Raw genomic sequence first — 23,180 nt, 5'->3', positions numbered from 1 at the left:
CCTATGTGCGGGTCTCATTGCTACATCACGAGCTGTGTGACCACAGGCAAACTGTCCAACCTCTCCACGAAACTTCAAATGCACAATGGACATGGCACCCACCTCTGAGGGCTACTCATGGGCCAATGGCCGAGGAAGAGTAGAGACACTTCTTGTCATGTGGAATAGGCTGCTGGTGTCACCACATCCGACCAGATATAGTGGAATTTGTTTTTTTTTCCCCCCAAATGGTGGGTCCTGGGGGTTGAGGAGAAAATAAGTGATGAAGATGAACTTTGTTCCAAGTCAGGCACTTCTCAGAAGTGTCCTCCTCCCTGTCCTCATGTGGCCATGTCAGTGTGTGACCAGAGATCCAAAGGTGGGTAAGATTCATGTCTCCAACCAGGTGACTGTTACTTTCACAAGTCTGAGTAGAAACACATGTCTGTTCCATGGAAAGGCTAGAGCAGAGCTCCAACCCTTTCCCAGGATGCAGGTGAGGGTGTGCCCCTTCACCAAAGGTGATAGGACAGGTCTGCGGGAAGAGGGAACAAGCCAATTGAGTGTCCGGACGTAGGTCAGGGCATTTGTGGTGGCAATGCACTGCTGTGAGCTTTTACTGTAAAAAAGTAAGACTGAGATTTCCCTGAACACAGAATCAGCTAGGTGGACCAATCAGTGGTCTCCAGGCATCTAAATGTCTCAGCCCACGTTGTCCCCAAGCCCAGAGCTGAGGTTACAGACTCACACCATCATTTTCACATGAGCGTTGAAATCCCAACTCGGGTCACCATGCTTCTGTGGCAAGAACTTTATTGACATCTCTCTTACCCTTTACTTTTATTTTATAAACTAATTTTTGTGTATACATGTGTGTGTGTGTATGTATGTATGCATGTATGTATATATGTATGTATGTGTGTGTGTGCTTATATGTGGGGATGGGTACATATGCGCCATCCACTTTAGCCATTTTGAGACAGAGACTAGTGCTGGCTTGGTATTGGGCAAGGAAGTCTGTTGTGGATGTCTAATAAACCTGGAGGCTCTCTGCCTCCCCAGCTCTGTGGTCACAAGTCTACACTGTGGCACTAGGCTTTTACTTAGAATCAGTGGATTGAACTCAGGTCCTCACGCTTGTGCGGCAAGCACTGTGCTGGCTGAATTATCTTGCCAGGTCCTAGTGTATTGTAAAATCTCATAAAGATGTTTAATTCAGGCCAGTGAGATCGATCGCTCAATGGGCAAAGGCACTTCCTGTCTAACCTCATGACCATCCATGTTCAAGCTCTGGAACCAGCATAGTAGAAATATAGAATTGACTACCGAAAGCTGTCCAGGGTATCCACACTCCTCTCACTCATGATAACACGGAAATGCATAAAAAGGTCCAGCTCTTTATAAAGAGCCCACACACCACCAGCCCCCATAATGAACTGACCTCTACTCCTTGCCTCCTTCCTAGCTCTTCTGGAGAAAGACCTCCCTGCCATTTCTAGAATCACCTGCTGGGCCAGCATCTGTCTTCATGCTTCCTATAAAGAGAATCCCATAGCGTACATGTTGCCTCGCCTCAGCAGCCTCCCCACCGCCTGCAACAGCTACAACTTACTCCCTCCTTTGGCACATTGTAGGATCAGGGTTGTTTCCTTATTGGAGCCTGAAACACTGTGAGCAGGTGTTGCACACAGCATGGGCTCCTGTGGGCGCTCACACCCACACGCTTCCGTAGGTGCACGCTTCCGTGGGTGCGCTCTTCGTGGGTTCATCCTTGGCTCCTGCTTCTGCTTAACTTCCAGCTTTGCTCCACCAGCCAACGGAGGTGCCTGTTCCCACGCCTGTTCTTGCCTGTTTTCGTTTTAGACATTGTGGGTGCATGATTGCCTTGTTGGGGTTCCCAGGGGATGTTTTTTAATTAACACATCTTTTTTTTTTTCTCCCGGAACCATTTTACTGGTATAGAAAACCTGAGCAGGAAGCATCAAAAAATGCTCATCTTTATCCCCAGACAAACAAGATTCCTTCCTGTCCATTGCTCACAACGTTCTGTAACAGCAATGGATTATTCCGACACACTGTTGCTTTGTTACTGGGTATGGCTGATCACTTTGTAATCCCAACGCAATCTGGGCTAGGAGATCTGAGTTTGAGGCCAGCCTAGGCTGTATAGCAAGACCCTGTCTCATTCTGTAAAAAATGATGCTGGGTCCGTGACCGTACAGTGTTTGCCGAGTGTGCATGACGCCCTGGATTACATTCCTGGGACCACTTAGACTAGGCATGGAGGTGCAGGCCTGCAGTCCCAGCAGGTGGAAGAAGGAACAGCAAGAACTTAGATGATTTTCTCATACCATTGAATGAACAACCGGCCACAGCGTGGTTCAACTTCAACTGTGTGTCCCACTTTCTCCTCCCTCTGGACTGGTGGTGACCTCTGACCAATTACCATTTCCAAGATTGTCTCCACGAGACTTGGAAATACAGCTCGAGAGAGCTGGAGAGATGACTCAATGGCTAAGAGCACTTGCTGCTCTTGCAGAGGATTCAAATTCAATTCCCAGCACCCACATCTGGCAGCTTATAAACACCCATAACTCCAGCTTCAAAGGATTCAATGTCTTCTTCCAGCCACACAGGAACTCATTTATATAGACATAAATACATATATACATAAATAACAACTAAAAATGCAAATCAGACGGCCACTTCCTTGCTCTAAGCATTAATTGATCCATTTATACATCCAATAAATGTCAATGCTGGGGGGCTAGAGAGATGGCTCAGTGGTTAAGAGCACTGAGGGCTCTTCCAGAGGTTCTGAGTTCAATTCCCCACAGCCATATGATAGCTCACAACCATCTGTAATGAGATCCGATGTCTTCTTCTGGTGTGTCTGAAGACAGCTACATAAAATATATACATAATATATACATAAAATATATAATATGTTCATATTATATATAAATATACATTAAATAAATAAATAATTCTTTAAAAAAAAAGTCAATGCTGACTTCCCACTTGTCCAGTTCTGTCTGTCACCATAGACACAGGGACATTGAGATGATGTGTCCTAGCTCTCCAGAAACTTATAAGACAGCAACAGTGGCTAACAGACCGAGAAATGAGCAGGTTTCTATGTGGCTGCTCCATGAGATGTAGGGTAGCAGAGATCATGGAACAGCTTGATCGAATGTCTGCAGCCTCCAGGGTAACTGGAGGACAGCAAGGAGCTGACAGACTGTAATGATTCCCTGCTTCTCAATAAGCTATATGAATTTCTTGTTTTCTTTTCTCTTTTCGTTCTAAAAACAGTGCATATTTATTTATTTTGTGTGAGGGGTAGGATGTGCTAGAACAATGTAGAGGCCAGAGGACAACTTGGAGAAAGCAGTTCTCACCATGATGTAAATTTTAAGGATTGAATTCAGGTTGTTAGGCTTAGTGGCAAATACCCTTGCACACTGAGTCATTCACTGGCCTCAGGGACTTGTACATGCTAGGCCTCTACCACTGAGCCACACCCCAGCCCCTCACTGGGGGATTCTAGGCAGGGGCTCTACCACTGAGCCACACCCCAGCCCCTCACTGGGGGATTCTAGGCAGGGCCTCTACCACTGAGCCACACCCCAGCCCCTCACTGGGGGATTCTAGGCAGGGGCTCTACCACTGAGCCATGTGCCCAGCCCCTCACTGGGAGATTCTAGGCAGGGGCTCTACCACTGAGCCATGTGCCCAGTCCCTCACTGGGGGATTCTAGGCAGGGGCTCTACCACTGAGCCATGTGCCCAGCCCCTCACTGGGAGATTCTAGGCAGGGGCTCTACCACTGAGCCACACCCCAGCCCCTCACTGGGGGATTCTAGGCAGAGGCTCTATCACTGAGCCATGCCCCAGCCCCTCACTGGGGGATTCTAGGCAGGGGCTCTACCACTGAGCTACATCCTCAACCCCCCCACTGGGAATTCTAGTCAGAGTCACCAATACTCAGCTCTATCCCTCCTAGTTTTCTTTTTTACTTCTTGAGGCAGAGTTGTAGTGGTTTGAATGAAAATGGCCTCTATAGGCTCACATGTCTGAATATTTAGCCTTCGGTGGGTGTAACTATTTGGGAAGGATTAGGAGGCATGGCCTTGTTGAAGGAGGAGGTGTGTTACTGGGAGCGGTCTGGGGTTTTAAAAGACCTTAACTGCAGTGTGCTCTCTCTTTGCCTCCCGCTTGTGTATGTGAACTCAGAAGACCATGCCTTCACTCTGTCATCATGGACGCTAACCCTCTGCAACCATAGGCCCAAATAGTTATATTGGTCATGATGCTTCATCACAGCAATAGAACTCTAACTAAAACACAGAATCTCAATAAGTTCCCCAGGTCAGACATAGATTTACTAGGTAGCCCAGGCTGCCCTTGAATTTGAGATCATCTTGCCTTGAGCTCTTGAGTAACCTCTATGACACGCTAGAGCCACTAGGCCTAGCTAAGGAGTGATTCTGTTGAATCCTCATATCTGAAGATCTTTCAACACTCTGAGAAAACACCTGACAAAAACAACTTAAAAGAAAAAAAAAAAAGATGTTTTCTTGGCTCATGGTCTCAGAGGGCTCAGTCCATGCCTTTGTTCTGAGACCATGGTGATAAGGTGAGACATTATGGTGGTGGAGCAAGAGGCTGCTCACCTTGTGGACAGTAGAGAGTAGGGAGAAAAACGTTTTCAAAGGTCTGTTTCCAGTGACCCCTTTATTCATTTAGGCCTCCCTTAACAATTTTTGCTCCTCCCCCAAACAACACCAGTATCTGGGGACTGAGCCTGGAAGGACTGTCCATCTTTAAAGCATGTTTATATTTTGCTTTGATCACAGGAGTGTGGGGGTGGGATGGGGGTGGGATGGGGGTGGGATGGTGGGATGGGGGTGGGATGGGGGTGGGGAGCAGGTTGGGCATGGCCCACAAGGGCTTTGTTCCTAATGGTGGGTTGTCTGGGCTCTGTGGGGTTACTGCTCAGTGTATCTGGCTGGTTTGGTGCTAGGTATTCCTCATGTTGCTTCTTAAGGGGGAGAGGTGGGTCAAGGGCTCCTCCAGGTTCTGTGATGGCCCTGGGGAGGCTTCTGCTCCTTGAGGGGGCATTTCCTCTGGGCCTACTACTCCTGTTGATCCCCATGGGTGCAATCCATATCTTATGATTGGGGAGGGTCTCAGGCCCATGGCACAAAGGGGCTTCTTCATAGCGTGTGTGTTGGCTGTAGTAAGTGAGGCTCTGGCCTCCAGCTTGCCAGGTGTGCCTGGCACGGTGCCCGCTCCACCTGTAGCAAGAGCGTGGCCCCTAGCTAATGCTTTCTCTGGCTGGGTTTGGGAGCAGGTAGTGCCAGGTAAGAACTCTCCCCTGTGGGGGTACATTGCATTTCAGGAGCCTGACTCTTCCTGCTTGAGGCTCCTGAAGGTTCTTGGTTTGAAATCCTGCCTTGCTCGCCTCTGTGGCTTTCTGGAGTCTAGCTGTGCTTTCGGGGGTGGGGTGATCAGGGAAGAGTGTGTGTCCAGACTGGGCGTGTCTGGACATATCTGCCTCAGGGTTCTCACCTGGAGGGTTGTGACTGGGACAAGGACTTTGTGGGTGAGCACACGCATGTCAGTATGCATGAGTGTGCAGGCAGGAGATCGGCCTTGGGTATGGTTCCTCTGACTGGCTTTGGAGGCAGGGTTCTCTTATTCAGCTGGACTAATTGGCCAGGGATTTTCCTCCCCTTCTCCCTCAGAACGATGATCATAAGAGAGTGCTACCACACTGGCTTTTTATGTGAGTGACTGGGATCAAGCCTCAGGTCTTTGTGTTTGCACAGTAGGCACTGTGCCAGCAGGGGCCATCTTCCTATGTTCTTTGCTTTGCTCTTTAAGATATGGTCTCCCTGTGTAGCCTGGACTGATCTCAAACTCACAGCCCAGAGTAGCCTCAAAGTTTCCATAACACCCCTGCTTTAGCTTCCCACATGCTAGGATTACAAGTAAGAGCTACCACATCTGAGGGACCAAGGCTCTCCCCCCACCCCGCTCCCCACAAGATCTCCAGACCCTAGGAGAACCCAGGGGTTCCCTCTTCCCTGCCTAGGAGACTGGGACATGTTCTAAATGTAGTCTTGGTCCCAGTTTTGCATGAGACCTGGTGGAGCAAAAGGAGCCTGGGTTCAGATCTGGGACCCGCCAGAGAAAATAGGTAGAGAAGGGTAGCTTTAGCAGCCACACAGAAACAGGGTTTTCAGGAAGGCAAAAGTGATCCATTCAGGGTGGCCTGCTCAGTGTGACTGGGAGAGCCTCCCTGTTCCTGTGGGAGTCCTGTCAGCCCCAACCTTATCTCAGAGAGGAGCCTAGCCAACCTAGGCCCACTTCCAGAAAAGGCAGCATTCTGCAGCTTCCACGGTTGCGGTGGCTCAGCTGTCCACTGGGCTCCACTTTCTAGGACTCGCTCTGGAAGACTTACTAGCCCACATGAAGGCTGTGGGAATCACACCCCAAGATCACCCACCTCCCAGGAAAATCCACGGGGCAAGAGAGGCTAAGCAGTGAGTCACTCTCCTGGGAAAAACCGAGGGTCCATAGAGCTACTGGAGCTGGGCCTCATGGTGGGGCTGTGGTGGCTTGCTTCCTGCACCACTTCTGCTGCCCAGCACCTCGCCCTCCCATAAGGATTTTGCTTGGCACCTTTACCACAACATTACTCTCTGGATATTTAGGGCAGGATACACCCCAGCTTCCTAAGTGGGAGGGGATCCTCTGGTCCTCCGAGAGACTACGGATCCTGGGGTTGAGGGGAAGCCTGTCCTAGCTGAGCCTGGCAGTTCCTTTAATCCCAGCATTGGGAAGCTGAATCAGGAGGGCTACTGCGAGTTCAAGGCTTCCAGGGGCTATGCAGTGAGTCTAAGGCTAGTGTGGGCTACATTTTGAAAACTGTCTTAAAACAAAACAAAAAACAAGCAAGCCAACAAGGCAAACAAACACAACTAAGCAGAAGTGAAAACCTTGACAATGCCTCCCACCCCAACCCTAGCCTCTGTAAAACTGCGTTGTCTCGAGCACCACTGGCCTCTGTGATGTCCTGTTCTCACAATTCACCAGCTGGGGTCCTAAGACCCTGGAAACACCCCTGAGTGGCAGTAAGGTCATTACTGATGTACTTGGTGTAAATGGCCTTTTTCTGGAGAAGATGGCCCTCAGAAGTGCAGTGTACTTACAAAAAGGGGAAAAGTTGCGTGTATTCAGCGTTGGGTGGGGGCACTTGGAATGAGTCCCCGAGAGGAAGGGGAGAAAGGAGTCTAGCATCCAGCTGACTCACGGGGTGTGGCCATCACCTCTGAAGTGGGGAGCTTTTGCTCCTGACACCTCCCTTTCCAATTCCCGGGGTTCCTGTGTCCGGGCTGAGCCCTTCCCGCTTCCTGAAGATACTTATCTTAACCCAGCATCCAGGACGGCTCAGGGCTGAGGAGGCTGCCAGCGCAGGGAGACCCACCCTGCCTCCCAGAGAATGGTCTCTCAGCAGGGGGCAGCCAGCTCAGCATCTTCCAGCCCTCCCTCTGCCAGGGATAACCCTGTCTCTCTCTAGGGCTGAACAATGAACACTCTTCTTTTGGCCAGGTTCTCTGGGCCTTAGGCTTCTTTTTGTACAAGTTGGCAAGCTGGGACCAAGGTAGGAAGGCTAGGAAGGACACCTCCAAGCTCATCAGCAGCCATGTCTGGTGGATAGCCACAATCTCTCATCTCTTGTCTGCTATATTCTACAGCTAAGTCCTGAAACTTGTAGCATCCTGTAGGCTGTGGCCAGGTCTGGATGAAGCCCTAATGCTGCAAAAGCTGTTTCAGGGGCCCTTTCAGAGCCTCAGACCTCACCTATATGTCCCTGTGATGATCTGCTTAGAACTACAATGTGGGGTCACACACAATGTGACATCTTTTCTGGCTCTGGGGTACCACAGGGGCACCCATCTAAGGTCACAAGTTCCCCATGGGAGGGAAATGGACTTCCCAAGAGCCATAGAAGAAATAAGGTAAAAATACCCAGCTATCCATGACAGAGGTCAGCCCAGCTTCCTAGACCCTCAGGGCCCAGTGTTCCGTACTTGGGAGGGTACAGGGTCTATTGGCCTTGGAGTGTTGTGAGAGGCCAGGGCCTGTAGCCCCTCTTGAAGGTCTATTTTCAGTATCCAGAGGTCTGGCTTGTCAGCAAGGACTACCTGCCCTGGACTTCACCGGGTTTGGATGTCATCATCCTGGGGGCCAGAGCCTAATAGCTTCAGGGACAAGAGCTGTCCATAGAGACCTGTGAGAGGAGCCTGAAGTGGCTGGTGATCCAGGCCAGGAACTCACAGATGGACAAGTCAGAAGTTCTGCTTGGAGAGCATAGAGATAGACTGAGACCTGGGTAAGGAGGAGGACAGAATCTAGCAGGAGGCTCCACACTGTCTGTCAGGCCCAGCAAAGGAACTGGAAAGGTCTTCTCTCCATCCCTTGGTGTTGTGTTAGGCTGTTTTCAGTTGCCTATCCTGCTATGCCATAGGCTGGGTGAGTTATAAAGAAAAGAGGTTTACCTCAGGTCAGAGTTTCGGCTTGGAGCTTGGTGAGTAGTGTAGGAAACTCAACCAGGGAGTCCCCAGACATCTGTCTCCACCTCCCCAGTGCTGAGATAGTAAGCACACGGTACCAAGCCTAACATTTCTCTGTGGGTTCCGGGCACCAAACTCACAGCCTCATGCATTCTCAGCAAGTACTTTAGCAGCTGAGCTACACGCCCAGCCCTTGACAACCTTCGTGTGGGCAGAGTCCTGAGATGGCTCAGGGCCTCACATGATGAGAGAGGAAATATGCGTGTACACATGTTTGCATGCATGCATGGGTCTCCTGTGGCTCTCTATTCTCATCAGGGTCCACTTTGATGACACCAAGCCCTAGTAGCTCCCTGAGGCCCTAGCTCTAGTCACCAGGATGGGATTCAATTCCACCCCCTTCTTTCTCACAGCGGGGATTTGATTTCAGTATGTAAAACCTGGGGACACCTATACTGTATCCAAGGCATAGCAAAGCACTCATGTCCAGGCCCCCTAGAATGGGTGGGGTCTCTGTCAAGATCCCAGGGATAAAGCCTTCAAACACCTGTGGGCTTCTGAGTCCCAGACAGTACAGACGCCAGGCCTGGCAGGCTCCTCCTCAGTTTCTCTCTCTTGGTTGGAGTCCTATGAGTTGCACTGATTGGAAAATTAGTTCTCATTGGTGGTAGTGACAATGACAATAGCTACTTACTTACTGCTTCTTACACTCTGGTTCATTTTCTCATTGACCTAATGAATTATGCACATTATTTTCCCATTTCACAGAGGACAAACTGAGTGAGGCTCCAAGATGGTTACTTGACTGGGTCATATGTTGGCTATGGGGCTCTGGGATCCCTAGGTGCCTGTCACTCCATGTGACGATCATTATTGATGGTCAACTTGACAGGATCTAGAGTCACTTAGGAGGCCAGCCCCTCACCATGTCTGTAAGGAACATGATAAAATGGGTTGACTAAGATGCGAATGTGGGCAGTACTATCTCTTGGCTGGGGTCTCAGACTGAATAAGAAGGAAGAAGTGAACCAAGCCCCAGCATGCACCTCTCTCTGTTTCCTGACTGTGATGCGGTGCGACCAGCTGCCTCACGCTCCTGCTGCTGGCCCTTCCCTGCCATGACGGACCATACCCTAGAACTGCAATGCAAACCAAACCAAAGTGGAATGAGGCCAACTGCTCTGACCACCGTTGCACTGTGGCTTCATATCCGGGCTATCATGGAACTGGCTTCATCACATTTGCTGGGCCATGCTGAGTGCCCCAAAGCCCTTCACTGTCTTTTTGTGACCATCTGTGGTGGAGAGTTAGAAGGAGTGGATACTGAGCATGCCCAGTGGCCTCATGCATAAACAGATGGCCTCATAGGATATTCTCTGCAGTTCCTTTGGCCTCTCTGACACTTGGCTCCTTGTGTGTCATTCTTGGGGTCACTGTTCTCTTCCAGGTTGACCAGACCCCTCTTGGCCTGCCCAGCTTCTCCTGTAATAGAGGCCTACATAGACCTCTATGCTTCCAGCCCTGCAAGAGCCTCCTCCCTCTACACCCCCTCCATAGGTGGAGCCCACCTTGTGGAGACATCTGTTTCCTGTTCCTTAAGAAAAGGCAATGGCTCCTGCCAGTGAGCAGGAGCCTCATCTCTCACCTCGTGCCAACTTGGAATCTGGCCCTCAGGGTGGGGTGACCAGGGACTGCTTGTTTGTCTTCACTGTGTCCTCCACAGGGGATTCCCACCTGTGGCTGGGCCTCCCCCATCTCCATTGTCTTTTCTGGAGCAGGGCATGGGCTGGTGTGGCCTCTGTGGCCTCCTAGACGGTCAGGACTGATTTCTTTTCCTTCTGTGGAACCAATGACAATGACGGACCCTTCCAGGGCACCTAGAGCCTATGTGCTTTCCCCAGTTGTGACACGGGCTAAGTGGTCCTCCTGGCAGGGCTTGGACACGTACCAAATGCTATAGTGTTGGAGACTCAGACCCAGACAGGTGAATGCTGTGCCAGCGTCCCATGAGGCCACTAAGGTCTTTACAATCGACGCAGGAAGGGTTTTTCATTTAAGGTCTAAAGGGAGTGTCAAGTTTGGTGCTGCGGAGATGAGGTGCTTGCTGTGGAGGCATCAGGACCTGAGTCCATCCTCGGATGCATGCAAAAAGTAGGTATAGTGGTGCATGCTTGCTGTCATCCCAGCACTGGGGAAAAAGAGGCAGGAGGGATGCCAGGAGCTCATTGGCCAGCCAGCCTATCGTTCAAGAAGCCCTAGCTCCCAGTGACAGACCCTGACTCAAAAAAAGCAACAACAGCAAGAGCGAGTGAATGGCTCCTGAGGAACCCAAAGTTGTCCTCTGCCACTCTGCTCCCTGCAACATATATGTATATACAACATCCATGTCTATATGTGTGAACCCTTCACACCCTGCAGAATCACCGAGTCTGACCCAGCTTGCTACCAAGAACTCTTTTGGGGGCAGGGTATAGCAACCTTCTGGAGTGGAGGACTACAGAGGTATGGGTATAGAGGAGCTACTGCAGGCCCAGATCTCTGTAGGTCATGGGCTCTGTTAGCCCTCTGGGCACAAAGGCTGAGTTCTATAGCTAACAGCTCTCCCTGCATTTGGAGAGTTGACAGTCAGAGCCCCTTACACTTACTCTACTTTGTGTTAGGTTGCTGGGATAGACAGACAGCCAATGTCCACACCTCCACCCCACTCTGAGCTCTTGGGCATTAGACCCCAACCAACAAACAATTAAGCTGGCCTTGCCACTATGACACATTCTGGGGCTGTTGTACACAGGGTGGGGGTGTTGCATTGAGAACTGAACAGGGAGGTTGAGACTTTGAGCTAAGTGAATGTTAGGCACTAGGCAGGGTAAGCAGGAAGAGCCAGTAAGGATTGGAGGAAGAACATCCCAGTCAGTACTGGGTGGATCTTGCTATGAGCTATCAAGCATGGCACCCAGGAGCACTGGAAAATGGCTTTTGTATTTGACTGAATTTTAATTAGTTCAAGATATAATTGTTGTGAATCATGAGAAACTATAACTAGAATGGTGTCTTTGATGACTGAATTTGGTAGATAGGATACTGGGGCTGCTTGCTATCCTCCCAGACACCCATCATCTACCTACCCACATATTCAACTATCTTCCAACTCACCTATCCATTCATCTACCTATGCATATATCTATTCATCCACAAGCTATCCACCTCATAGCAATTAAACTTCCTAGCCACCTTTCCATCCACATATTTGCCAATCCACATATTCATCCATCCATCCATTCACCCTTCCATGCACCTACCCATCTTTTATCCATTCACTTATCTATCCATCCATCCATCCATCCCTCCATCCGTCCATCCGTCTGTCCATTCGTCCGTCAGTCCATCCATGTATCCATCAAACTATCTACCCATGCACCCATCTATTCATCTACCCATTTATCTAGCTGCCTGTCCATCCATCTATCATTTTATCCATTCATCCATATAGCCACCCATCCTTACAGCCTCTAGCGAGACCTTGTGTCTACTGGTTCTGAGTTACATGCATCTCACAGCAGAATATTGATTCCATTGCTTAGGCAAGGAGTCTGAGTCTTCCAGTGGGGAAAGGACTTGCCAAAGCTACACAGGTCTTTTAATCCCAGTGTCTGTACTCTGTACTCTTGCCAGGAGTAGTAGTAACATTCTCCTTCTTCTGCCACCAGATCATTGTCCCCCAAGATGTCCCAGACCCTCCATACTGCAGAAGTAACCTTTTGTCTTTACAGCCCAAGCACTAGGCTGGCTTCAGAGCAGGCCTGAAACTGTAAACCCAAGTCATCAGAGCGGCGACCCCTTCTCCCTCTGGGCTGTGCCCTGACCTGCAGGAAAGACAGCAACAATCGGATGTGCAGCCAGGAATTTCTGGGACCAAGAAGGGGGTAGGCTGGGCCTGGGTGAGCAGGGGCCCGAGGCTGTGATAGGGAATGAGGGGGCTGGCTGGCGTGCCCTAGCTTGCATGGCAGATGCCTGGCCAGGCAGCCTCCCTCCAGCTCCAACACGCTGCCTCCTGTCTGTGCCTCCTTCCTCCTGTGTGTTCAGGATGAGCACTGCCCTGAGTGTAGCCGGAGAGACCTCCCATCCTGATTCCCTATGGTCTGGCTTCACCTTCCTCATTTCATTTCCGGGGTTGGGGGGCAAATCTTAGCCAGCTAGTCACGTCCTGAGGCTCCTCTGACCTATAGTCTCTGGGGCCATTCTGCTTTCCCCCCAAGGCCCCAGGAAGACCATATCTCTCCCAGTCCCCACCTTATCTTCTATTTCCAGTCACCTTCTGGCATCACCAGGCCACACAGGCTCTTTATGCTTTGGGCTTCCCCCTTTCCCATGTTCAATCTGGTGTTTCCCTTCCACCCCCTGCTTGGCCTTATTTAAATGGCACTTCCTCTGGAAGATGGGGACCACAGGGACAGGCAGTGGGAGCCACAGCAGGCTCTGGGTAATGGCAGAAGTATCAGTGTGTTCAGAAAAAGAGTACCTGCTCTCACCATGGCGCCTCACAATGCCCAGGTTGGTTACACCTTCTTAGGAAAATGAGTGTCTGCAGGGGTCCACATTGGGTCCCAAGCACTGCCTTGAGTTGATGGCCTGTTGTCCTACCTTCCAAGGATACTGGCCTCCCCTCCTCTCCTCCCCTTCCAGCTGTACCCCAGGCTCACCACCTTCTTTGAGTTTTCTCATCAGCTGAGGTTGCATTGCCAGAGTGCAGACACAAGGATAATTAATGAACTTAGTGTGCAGCTAAGTCTTATCTCAAGAACAGCATTGCAACCTCATAGGCCTAGCCCTTTGGCTTCATCTTTCCAGGCACAGCATACAGAGGTCAGAACTGTGGGTCTGGGACCTCTCCCTCTTACCTTTAAATGCTCCTTATTTTCCCTGCCAGTCCAGTGGTCCAGTCCTGTAGGCTCTTTACTGATGCTGCAGGTCCCTTGAAGGTTTGAGAAGTCAAATCATACCAGGGACTTGTCCTGGGGTGTTTCAGCCCTGAGAGTTAGAACCTCAACCTTCTGCAGGATGTCTAGCCTTCTGTGTATGTTGTGAATGTGTAGTGTATGTGTTAAACGTATTTATGTGCTCGTGTACATGGTGTGTGTGTGTGTGTGTGTGTGTGTGTGTGTGTGGAGTCTGGAGGTTGATGTCGAGTGTCTTCCTCTATGACACTCCGTCTTATTTTCTGAGAAAGGATGTCTCACTGAACCTGAAGCTCTTTGATTTAGCTAAATGAGCTGGCCATTGGACTATAGGAATCCTCTTGTCTCCACCTCTTCCATGATGGGATCACGGGATGCACTGCCACACCTAGCTTTTTCTATGGAGTCTGGGAATCCAAACTGACTCTCATGCAGGTACTGAACACACTGAGCCACTCCCCCAGCCTCGGGTATCTAACTTTTTGACATTCCAGTGTGTTGTTGCCATCTACAAATGTGTTGGGCCACCTTCCTATCACCCGCCGGAAACCAGCTTTGGATCTTTTCTGAGGCTTCCCCTCGATGGCTGGTTTGGGTACCAGCATCTTCTGTGATGTCCGACTGGCTTGGCATGTAATTGTATGAACCTTACTATGATGGCCTGCAGCTCCAGGGATCTGAGGCGCTGTGGTGGCCGTCTGTGTCCACACTGCAGATTCAGATCAAAGCAGAGGGGCTGTGGGCAGCTCCAGTGGTCCCCATCATAGAGCCATGGCTAGCTGGCCACAGAACACCAAAGGCCTTGAGATGCCACATTTGTTTGCCCTGGGGGGAACAGTGGTGAGGCTCAGAGAGGATGGTGTACTCTTGAGGCCACTGTCTCACCACAAAACCACTTGTCACACATGAAACAGTGGGTTAAGAATTTCCTTTTCTATTTTTACTGTGGAATTTGCCCTGGCAAAGAGCATCTGGTTTAGGGGGAAAAAAGGCTCTTTGGAGCAGCTTGGCTGAAGATGAAAGGGGGTCGGGCCTGGGCCGCCTCAGTGGCATGCTCTTACTGGGTCCATGGCCTCTTCGGCTGTAAGGCCGACAAGGGATCAAAAACCTCATTATCGCCTGTTTTTTATTAAGCAGTTAACCATTAAGAAAGCTGCGGCATAGGGGCCAGGGGCCAATCATAGCCTTTGTAATCCCATTCCTGAGCTTTTGTTTGGTGATCATGAGGGGTATAGTCAGAAGCTGGGTTAAGATAGAGGCTGCTGTGGGGTCCTCTGCTCCCTGAGTAGGGAGAGAGGCTGAGCCTCTGCCATGAGCCAACATTGAGCTACTGTTGGCCGGTGGGAGAGGATGCAGGGCCAGTTAGGATACAAACATGAGCGACTCCTTGTGTACTTCTGGGGTCTCTGCTGAGCTGTGCCTGGGGCTGCTCTAAGACTGATCATTGCCTAGAGGATGTGAGAGTCCCAAGGAGCTGCATATACATTATGGTAGACCATGCAACTCCTATGCGAGCCCCTCCACTATGCACTGTCCCATGGGTCCTTGGCGCCTGTTCTCTGGAAAAGTGCTTTATGGGCCTGTCACTTACAGGAAGATCCTGGGAACATGAATGGACAGTACTTTTCTGAAAAAAAAAAAAAACTCAGACTGTCATGGAGAGAAAGAGACCATTGCCTTCAAAGAGGACTGAGGGAAGGGTTGGAGGTTGCCAGACCTAGGTGGTACAGAGAAGATCAAGGGTCCTTTCTGGAGCATGGGAGCCATGGATGACGGGAGCTTTGCTGTCTCCCACACAGAGGTCAGTCAAGGTTCTATGAGCAGAGTATTCTAAGAACAGAGACTGTCTGTATGACGGATGCACATTTACTAGTGTGCAATGCTGGAGCGGCTTCTGCAGTCCCCTCATTTCTGCAGAACTTTCAGCTGCATGGTGGCCATGTTCTTCCCAAACAGAATGCCAGGAAGTTGAGGTCTGTGGACAGGGAAAGGCAGAGCTTGCGCCTTCTAATGCACATAGCTTCGTGTTCACATGCAGAATCGCTGCCAGGTTCTGTGTAACAGCTGCAGGTGTCTGTGAGCAGCACTGCAGGTCCTGCTCCACAGAAGGGAGGTCTACTCCAGAGAAGATGAGCACACAGACACACATTCATGCACAGCCTAGCATGCATGCGCAAGTACAACATAATCTATGCCTTCACATGTGCACGTGTACACATGCTCAATAAATACATTCATGCAACAAGCACACCCAAGTGTGTGCTATCTGCACATGCATCCATAATCGCCCACATGCATATGCACATACATATATGCACTAGCAAACCACATACTACACATATGTCACCTCACACACATGTACTCATCCATACTCATGTGTGCTGTCATGGACTAGCATACCACATGGCTTACCCATGTGTATGCATGTGCTCAATGTTTACCTACTTGCATATGCACATACAGGCAGTCATAAACCACACATGCACCTCTCACATTTATGTGCTTGTATGTGCACTAGCAAACTATGTGTATGCTCACATGTATGCATACACGTGCCTACCCACATATGTGCACATGACCACTAGCACATTACATCTGTATGCTCATGGTTTGGGGGATGTGGTGATGCTGGAAGAAATCTCAGGCTCAGGATTTTATGCTCAGCCCTTGACCACTCTGAAATGATAGAGTCAAAGTGGTCATATGTGGAGGCTACTACTCAGCAGACCTTGAGAGGCTGTGTGGAGGTGTGACGGCCGATGCTCCCTGCAGTTAAAACCCTCAGTGCATCTGTCTTTGGATTGTCTCTAAGTTGCTAACCACTCTGAAGTCCAAGACAGGTACACCTCATGATGATCAGCTCACGTGATTCCCGCAGGGTAGCTTTCAGGCCACCTAGGAGTTGTACAGGGTGACAGTGAGTTAAGCTGCAAGCACCTCTTGGACCAAGCACAGGTCAATGTTAGTTCTGTATGGCCCTGTGGCCTTGTCCTCCCACATTGAGTGCTCCCACGTGGTGACGATAATTGGCTCTTCAGTCCGGGAAGCTGGAAAGTTCGGCATCCACCCTAACGTCCCGTGCTTTGTGCCCTCCTCTGCTATGTCCACTGCATATAGTGAGGACACTGCTGCCAGGAGGCCACCAGGGCTCAGTCCCGCTCAGGGTTCCAACAGCCTGCAGTCCCTGCTAGGAAGCAGAATTCACTCTTCTCTGCCCGGTGGTAATAGTATGTGCCTTTAATCTCAGCACTCAGGAGGCAGAGGCAGGAAGATCTCTGAGTCCGAGGCCAACCTGGTCTCCAGAGAGAGTTCCAGGAGAGCCAGTTACACAGAAAAATTCAAATTCTAGTATTTTTCCTGGGTGTCCCTTCATTATTCCCAGTGCCTAGCTGCTTTTCTCACTGCTGTGACAAAATACCTAACAAAAAGCAAATTTAGGAAGGATGGGTTTATTCTGGCTCTCAGTTTGAAGGCCCATCATGGTGGCAAAGGCGTTATGGCAGGAGCGTGAGGCAGCTGGTCACGTGGTAACCACAGTTGGAAGCAGAGAGAGATGGACGCTGAGGCTCAGCTCACTTTCTCTTTTTTATGCAGTCCAGGACCCCAGCCTAGGATGGGTAAGGCCCACATTTAGGATGAGCCTTACCAGCTCAATTAGCCTAATCTAGAAACTTCCCCACAGACGTGTACGAAGACTTGTCTCCTGGGTGATTCTAGGTTCTGTCACAGTCTCTAAGTCCAGAGTCTCCACTGGGTCTTCTACAAAAGCAGAGAGGTCAGCAACCACCTTCTGAGACCCAGAGCCCTTCCTGTGATGGGGCGCAGTAGTCTGAATCTCCGGTCAGGAAGCTGGGAGTCTCCGGAGACTGGCCCTGAAGCCTTTAGTGACAGAAGACAGGAAGGAGGAGAAACCCCCACCGATGAGGAAACTGAGGGTCATGGAGTTGACTCTGAGTGACTTCTGACCAAGTGTCGGCCCCTGAGTCTGAAGAAGATCTAGAAGGGCCCATGGGGTAACTCAAGAGCTCAATATAGGAGCTCAGTGCCTTTGACTTTGGGGCTTGCATCTATGGGCACCAGGCCATCACTCCAGAGGAGGTCTTTCCAATCTCAAGAAGCCTTTTAGGTCTGATCACCTGCTCCTTAGGCTGAAGCAGCCCCCATAGGATCCGTCATGACAAAAATACACTCTCTGTGGCACCTACCGTGCACAGAATCTTCAGGTGTATGAAATATATAGTGGGGCGGGGCTTGCTGAGCATAAAAGCCATTGCCATCTTCATTAGAGCAGTGTGTCTACCCATGAGTGACCCTGAGGATCAGGCTTGCTGATTCCCTCGGAGAAGGAGGGCGGGGGAGGGCGTGATATCCTTACCTGAGAACACAGCCTCTGGCTCCTGCAGCCCTTCCCAACTGTGTGCATCTCTGCTCCTGCTGCATAGTGTCAGGAGTGCTAGAGGACAGGGGGGCCAGAAGGTTAATGGAAGGGGGTACTCTATCTATGACACTATAGGGGTGTCGTTATCCATGCTGGAAGAGACTTGTCAATGGTGTGGCTGATTTGGGCTCACCCAGACTCCTGAACATAAGCCCTCGCCCGTGTGAGCCCCAGGAGCTCACTAGCTCACTAGACTTGGGAGGAATCACACCTTTGGTCTGTTGCCAGTTGCCTATTGGAGGTATGTGTCACCAGGGAAAGTCACATGTGAGCAACAGACAGTTGATAGTCCAGTTACAGGAAGAGTGTCTCTAGATCAATGACAAAATGTAAGCGGAGGACTAGAAGACTAAGCAGGGAGAAAATACAGAAGAGAAAGGACAGCAAGGGAGCCTGAAAACTCACATTCGTTTCATGACCTGCTCCACCCACTTCTGCAGGCCACAGGCACTACATGTAAAACAGAGCACATGGAGCACTCACAAGATGCCATGGAGGCATGGACACCCTAAGAGGCAGAAACTTGGCCAGGTCCCTCACATTGACTGTGTGGGCTTCAGGGCTCTATGTTTGGGGCTACTTCTTAATAAGATGCCCATGAGTCAGGAGGAGCGTTCACAGGTCAGACTCATTCACCACATTCCCACCAATGTAAACGCATGCCAGTTTCATCTATCAAGTGTATTCTTAGTGCTGGGGGGATGGCTCAGTGAGAAAGTTCTTGTTGCAAGGGTAAGAGAACCTGAATCCAGAGGTGCTGAACCCAAGTCAAGAGGGGTGTGGCTGTGCAAACCTGAAACTCCGGGAAGGTGGGAATAAGAGGATCTCAGGGCCTGGCTGACCAGCCAGTGTAGCCAAAGTAGTGAGCCCCAAATTCAGTGAGAGAGCCTATCTCAAAACATACAAAGACAAACAAACACGTTAGTTGAGGAGTGATTGAGGAAAATGTCGTATATTTACAACATTTCTAGCTTCTCTACATGCATGCATGCACAGGTGAGCACACCAGCACACACACACACACACACACACACATACACACACACACATACACACACACTTTTAAAAAAGGAAAATTTTATTTTGGCTCAAAGTTCTGGAAGGTTCCATCCACAGTTGCCGTCCGGGGCCTTGGGGCAGGCAAAGCAGTATGGTAGGAGCAAAGCACTTATTTTATGTCTGGAAGATGAAAGAGAGGAAGACGAAGGACCTGGAGGAGCCTCTAAACACTTCACCCACATCCCAAATGACGCAGCCTGCCCTCTAGGGACCACTTCTCATAGCTTCAGTCACCTTCCAATGGCATCTTGCTGGTGACCACATGAGTCCATGGCATATGAGCTTTGGAGGACTCCCAAGATCCAAAGTAGAGTCCTGTGTAATTTTCGGGGGGAAAGTTTAAAAAAAGAGAGTTGAAACATGTTCCAAGCCTGTCCATAGGGGGCTGATTAAATCAATCTTGTTCTCTCAGCAAAGGAATACTATACAGGTTGTTAAAATAACAAGGGAGCACTGCATGGATAAGGAGGACCGTGAATGATGTTGTCTTAAGTATAGGTATGTAGTCATTTATTGTGTGTATGTTCGTGTGTGTGTGTGTGTGTGTGTGTGTGTGTGTGAGTGTGTGTGTATGTGTGTGTGTGTGTGTGTGTATGTGTGTGTGTGTGCACGTGTGTGTAGGCTGCAGTACAAGCTCCAGTGACGTTCTTCAGGTGTTGGCCATCATTCTATTGAGGCATCTCTCTGGTTTTGAGAGTTGAGGCAGAGTCTCACTCTCTGCTCCTGGCTGTCTGAGAACTCCTCAGGTCTGAGGTGAGATCTTCTGATTCTGCCCTCAAGAGTTGGGATTATAGGGGTGAGCCACCACGCCCGGTTTTTGAGACCTTGGCTTATAGACAGGGAGAAGGGAGGGAGGGAAAGAGAGAGACTTTCCATAAAGAAAGAACAGAACATACACCATGGTTGATGCTTTTGAGAAGTAATACAGGAGTACACATATGGGAGACTGGGAGGGACTGAGTCTATGTCACTGAGTACTAGGGTTAGAGACACATGTCGCCATGTCCAGGTTTGTGGGGGTGCTGGGGATCCTCACACTTACTTCTTCACCAAGCACTTTACCAACTGAGCCATCACCCCAGCTTGTTTTGGCTTGTCCCTGCTCCCCTGACATCTGGTTTCTCAGGGATGGGGGCTGTGTGATGCCATGCTAGGGAGGTGAGCAGTCTACAACCCCTATTTGTCACAGGTCATGTCCCTGCAACCAGGACTCTTGTGGGTCCTGCCTCACACTGTCCCCTTGCATCTGTCATGTCCCTCACTGTCCCTGAGCCCGGGGCCCTAGGACCAACATTAATAGGACTTTGTGGACCGGTCCCTCTCTGGGTCCCTCCCTACATGTCACCTGAAATGGCATCCCCGCATGGCTGTAAAAGTCACCTTTCAACAAAGAGTCTATTTATCGCAGCTCAGTAGAGGGGCGTGGGGTGTGTGCCCAGGTGGGCTCTGCATCCAGGTGGGCCTGGGCTGGGTCCAGATCCACTCACTTTATAACCTGGGTGACCTTGGCCACCTCTCGCTTCTTTTAGCCTGCTTCCTTATCTGTTTCAAGGGAGCGGAATTCCCACCTGGCGAGGTTGTTGTGGGGTACAGATGAGATAGTAGGCCATAAAGTGCCCGCCAAGGGCTTGGCATGCTGCTAGGGGGAGCGTGAGAGTGGCCTTTGTGGCACTGTTTGTGTGGGCGTCTTATCTATCGATGTGTGCAGCGTGGCCGCCTGGTCCATCTCTGTGTGCAGCTTAGTTAGTTAGGGGCCTGTGCTCTGAAGGACACAATAACTCTGGGCGATTTGTGTGAGACTCAGTCTAAGTGCCCCAGCCCCCTTATCGGTTTTCCAAGGCTGGCGTACAGGGGGCTGGGTGGGTCCCCAGGAATGCAATCCATCTCCCCTAACCCCTGAGGGACTTGATCTTCCGCTTGTGATAGGCCACCTGCAGCCTGCAGAGCCCGCCATGGGGCTGGGCTGTCAGCACCGGGAGGGGCCGCCTGTCCCCACAAGACCAGGCCTGTGCCTGGGGCCACATCCGGAATTTGATGGCAGAGCTTCCTCTTGGCCCTGTCTGCTCTTGTCCTGGAATGTCCCACCCTCCTGAAAGGGGGAGGCTTTTGAGGGCCCTTTCCTGAGAGTCCCTGCTATGCGACACCAGGTCGAGGGGGCAGCCGCATAGCATGAGCAGTCCCCTTGCCCTCAGGAAGGATGGTCCTGGAGATCAGCAAAAGTGCATGAAAGGTATTCCACCCGGCCAGAGGGGAAGATTCTGGGAGCCTCCTGAGTGGAGGTGTCTCTAGGCACAGTGTCACACTATCCCACCACAAATGAGTAACAGAAAAAAAAAAAGTTCCTCTGTGGCTGGTGTGATCCAGGGCTCATCAGAGAAGGGAGAATTGACACTTCCAGCCCTGGGCATGGGTCAGCAGGCAGAAATCACAACACAGAAATAAACCTGCCCAAGGCCAAAGCTGTCTGCTAGGTTCCCAGAATGGCATGTCACCCTCAGGCAGTTTCAGGCTCTGATGTGTGCTTGTGCTTGTATAACCCCCCCCCCCCGCCATCTCTGTCCCTCTGTCTCTCTCTCTCTATGTGTCTCTGTCTCTCTCTTTCTGTCTCTCTCTCCCTCCCTCCCTCTCTTTCTGGTACAGGGATGAAACCCAGGGCCTCAAGTACTCTGGGCACATGCTCCATCACCCAGCCATACCCAAGTCCCTTACTGAGGATTCTAGGCCACCACTCTACCAGTGAGCTATATCCCTGGATCTTTCATTTACTTTTGATTTTGCAATAGGGTTCCAGTAGGTTGGCAGGGCTTGCTTGAAACTCCCTATGTAGCCTAGGCTTGCCTTGAACTTGTGATTCTCTGGCTTCAACTTTCTGAAGCTGGAGTGACAGGCATGCAGCCAGAAGCCTAGAATAACTTTCTTTTCCTTCTTTTATCCTGTATTGGGTCTTGGAGAAATGCTACTGACCCCATTAGAAAGTTAGAGGGCTAGCCAGAAGTCTGCTGGACACACAGGGAAATGGGCTCACAGCAGGGAGTTCCCTGGAGACTGTGGGACATCTAATCCCAGGGCCGCAGGAGACTGGCACTCACACTGTTGCTGAAAACCACAAGGGTTGGGGGCTCTGTTTTGAGGAACTGCACGGACCAAGGGATGCCAGTTCCAGTGGCGTCTTCTCTCTTTGCAATTGGATGCAAAACCTATCGGGGACTATGCTTCAGGTTTGAACAATTCACTTCAGGCCCTTTGTTCTCTGGGCCTCAGTTTCCCCACCTGCTCAATGAGATGCTCTCAAACGCTCTACCTTGCACAGCTCCTCCTACCACAGCTCTGCCAGGCTGCTAATCCAGTACATCCCTGCAGCAGGACTCTACTGCCCTGCCACCCCTTGGAGGGAACAATGTGCATATCAATTCTTCAGATCCCTGGCTTCGCAGATAAGAATCATTTATGGGGCCTTTACACACCCACCCCAAAGGCTCGTGTGTGGATTGGTGATGCCCCTCAGCTGCAGAGCAAGCATGTGTAGTTTGTACATTGGCAGATGGGCCAAAAGCTTATGTTGTGATCCATTTTGAAAATAAAGTATCTTGAAATGAAAAAAAAAAAAAGAACGTTTAAGGAATGCATATTCTGGGATCCACCCTTTCTAGTGACTATGCTATGTCCCAGTGGGAACCTGTGACCCATAGAGAGTGTGGAGGGCAGTGTAGCCTAGGGACATGACCTACCCTTACACGTGTTAGAGTATCCAGGTTGCAAATGTGACTAAGAACCCAGTGACAATTGGTAGAGCAGGCCTCCAGTAAGACGGAATCACATGGAAGGAGCCCATCCACACGTGTACTTCGTCTAAACTTAGGAGGCTAGAAATCACATTTAAATAGTAACCAAACCTTTGTGCAGCAGAAACTGATAACCAAAGACAAAAGGCAAAGTAAACGGGTATAGAATTTGAAAGGGAAAAAAAAAAAGCTCCATCAGAAAACCAGTGTGTTAGCTCCACGAAGACTCTGAGAAACAGGGGAGTTGGTTCAGCACAGTGGAGGCAAGCATGGGGCCTTGAGTTCAATCCCGGTACCCACATAGAAAACCAGGCATATGCCAGGGAACTGGAGACAGGTGAATTCCTAGGGCCTGTGGGCCTCTCATCCCAGCCAAATCAGCA

At 50.4% G+C, this 23,180-nt stretch overlaps 1 pseudogene; it reads right to left on the bottom strand.

Moving 5' to 3' along the window:
• Positions 1 to 23,180, bottom strand: part of Gm31891 — a 47,559-nt pseudogene that overhangs the window by 14,252 nt on the left and 10,127 nt on the right.

Source organism: Mus musculus, chromosome 5 (genome assembly GCF_000001635.26).
Source record: "Mus musculus strain C57BL/6J chromosome 5, GRCm38.p6 C57BL/6J".
Classification (NCBI taxonomy): Eukaryota; Metazoa; Chordata; class Mammalia; order Rodentia; family Muridae; genus Mus; species Mus musculus.
The sequence above is the reverse complement of the archived record's forward strand: the minus strand, read 5'-3'. Positions and strand labels throughout refer to the sequence as shown.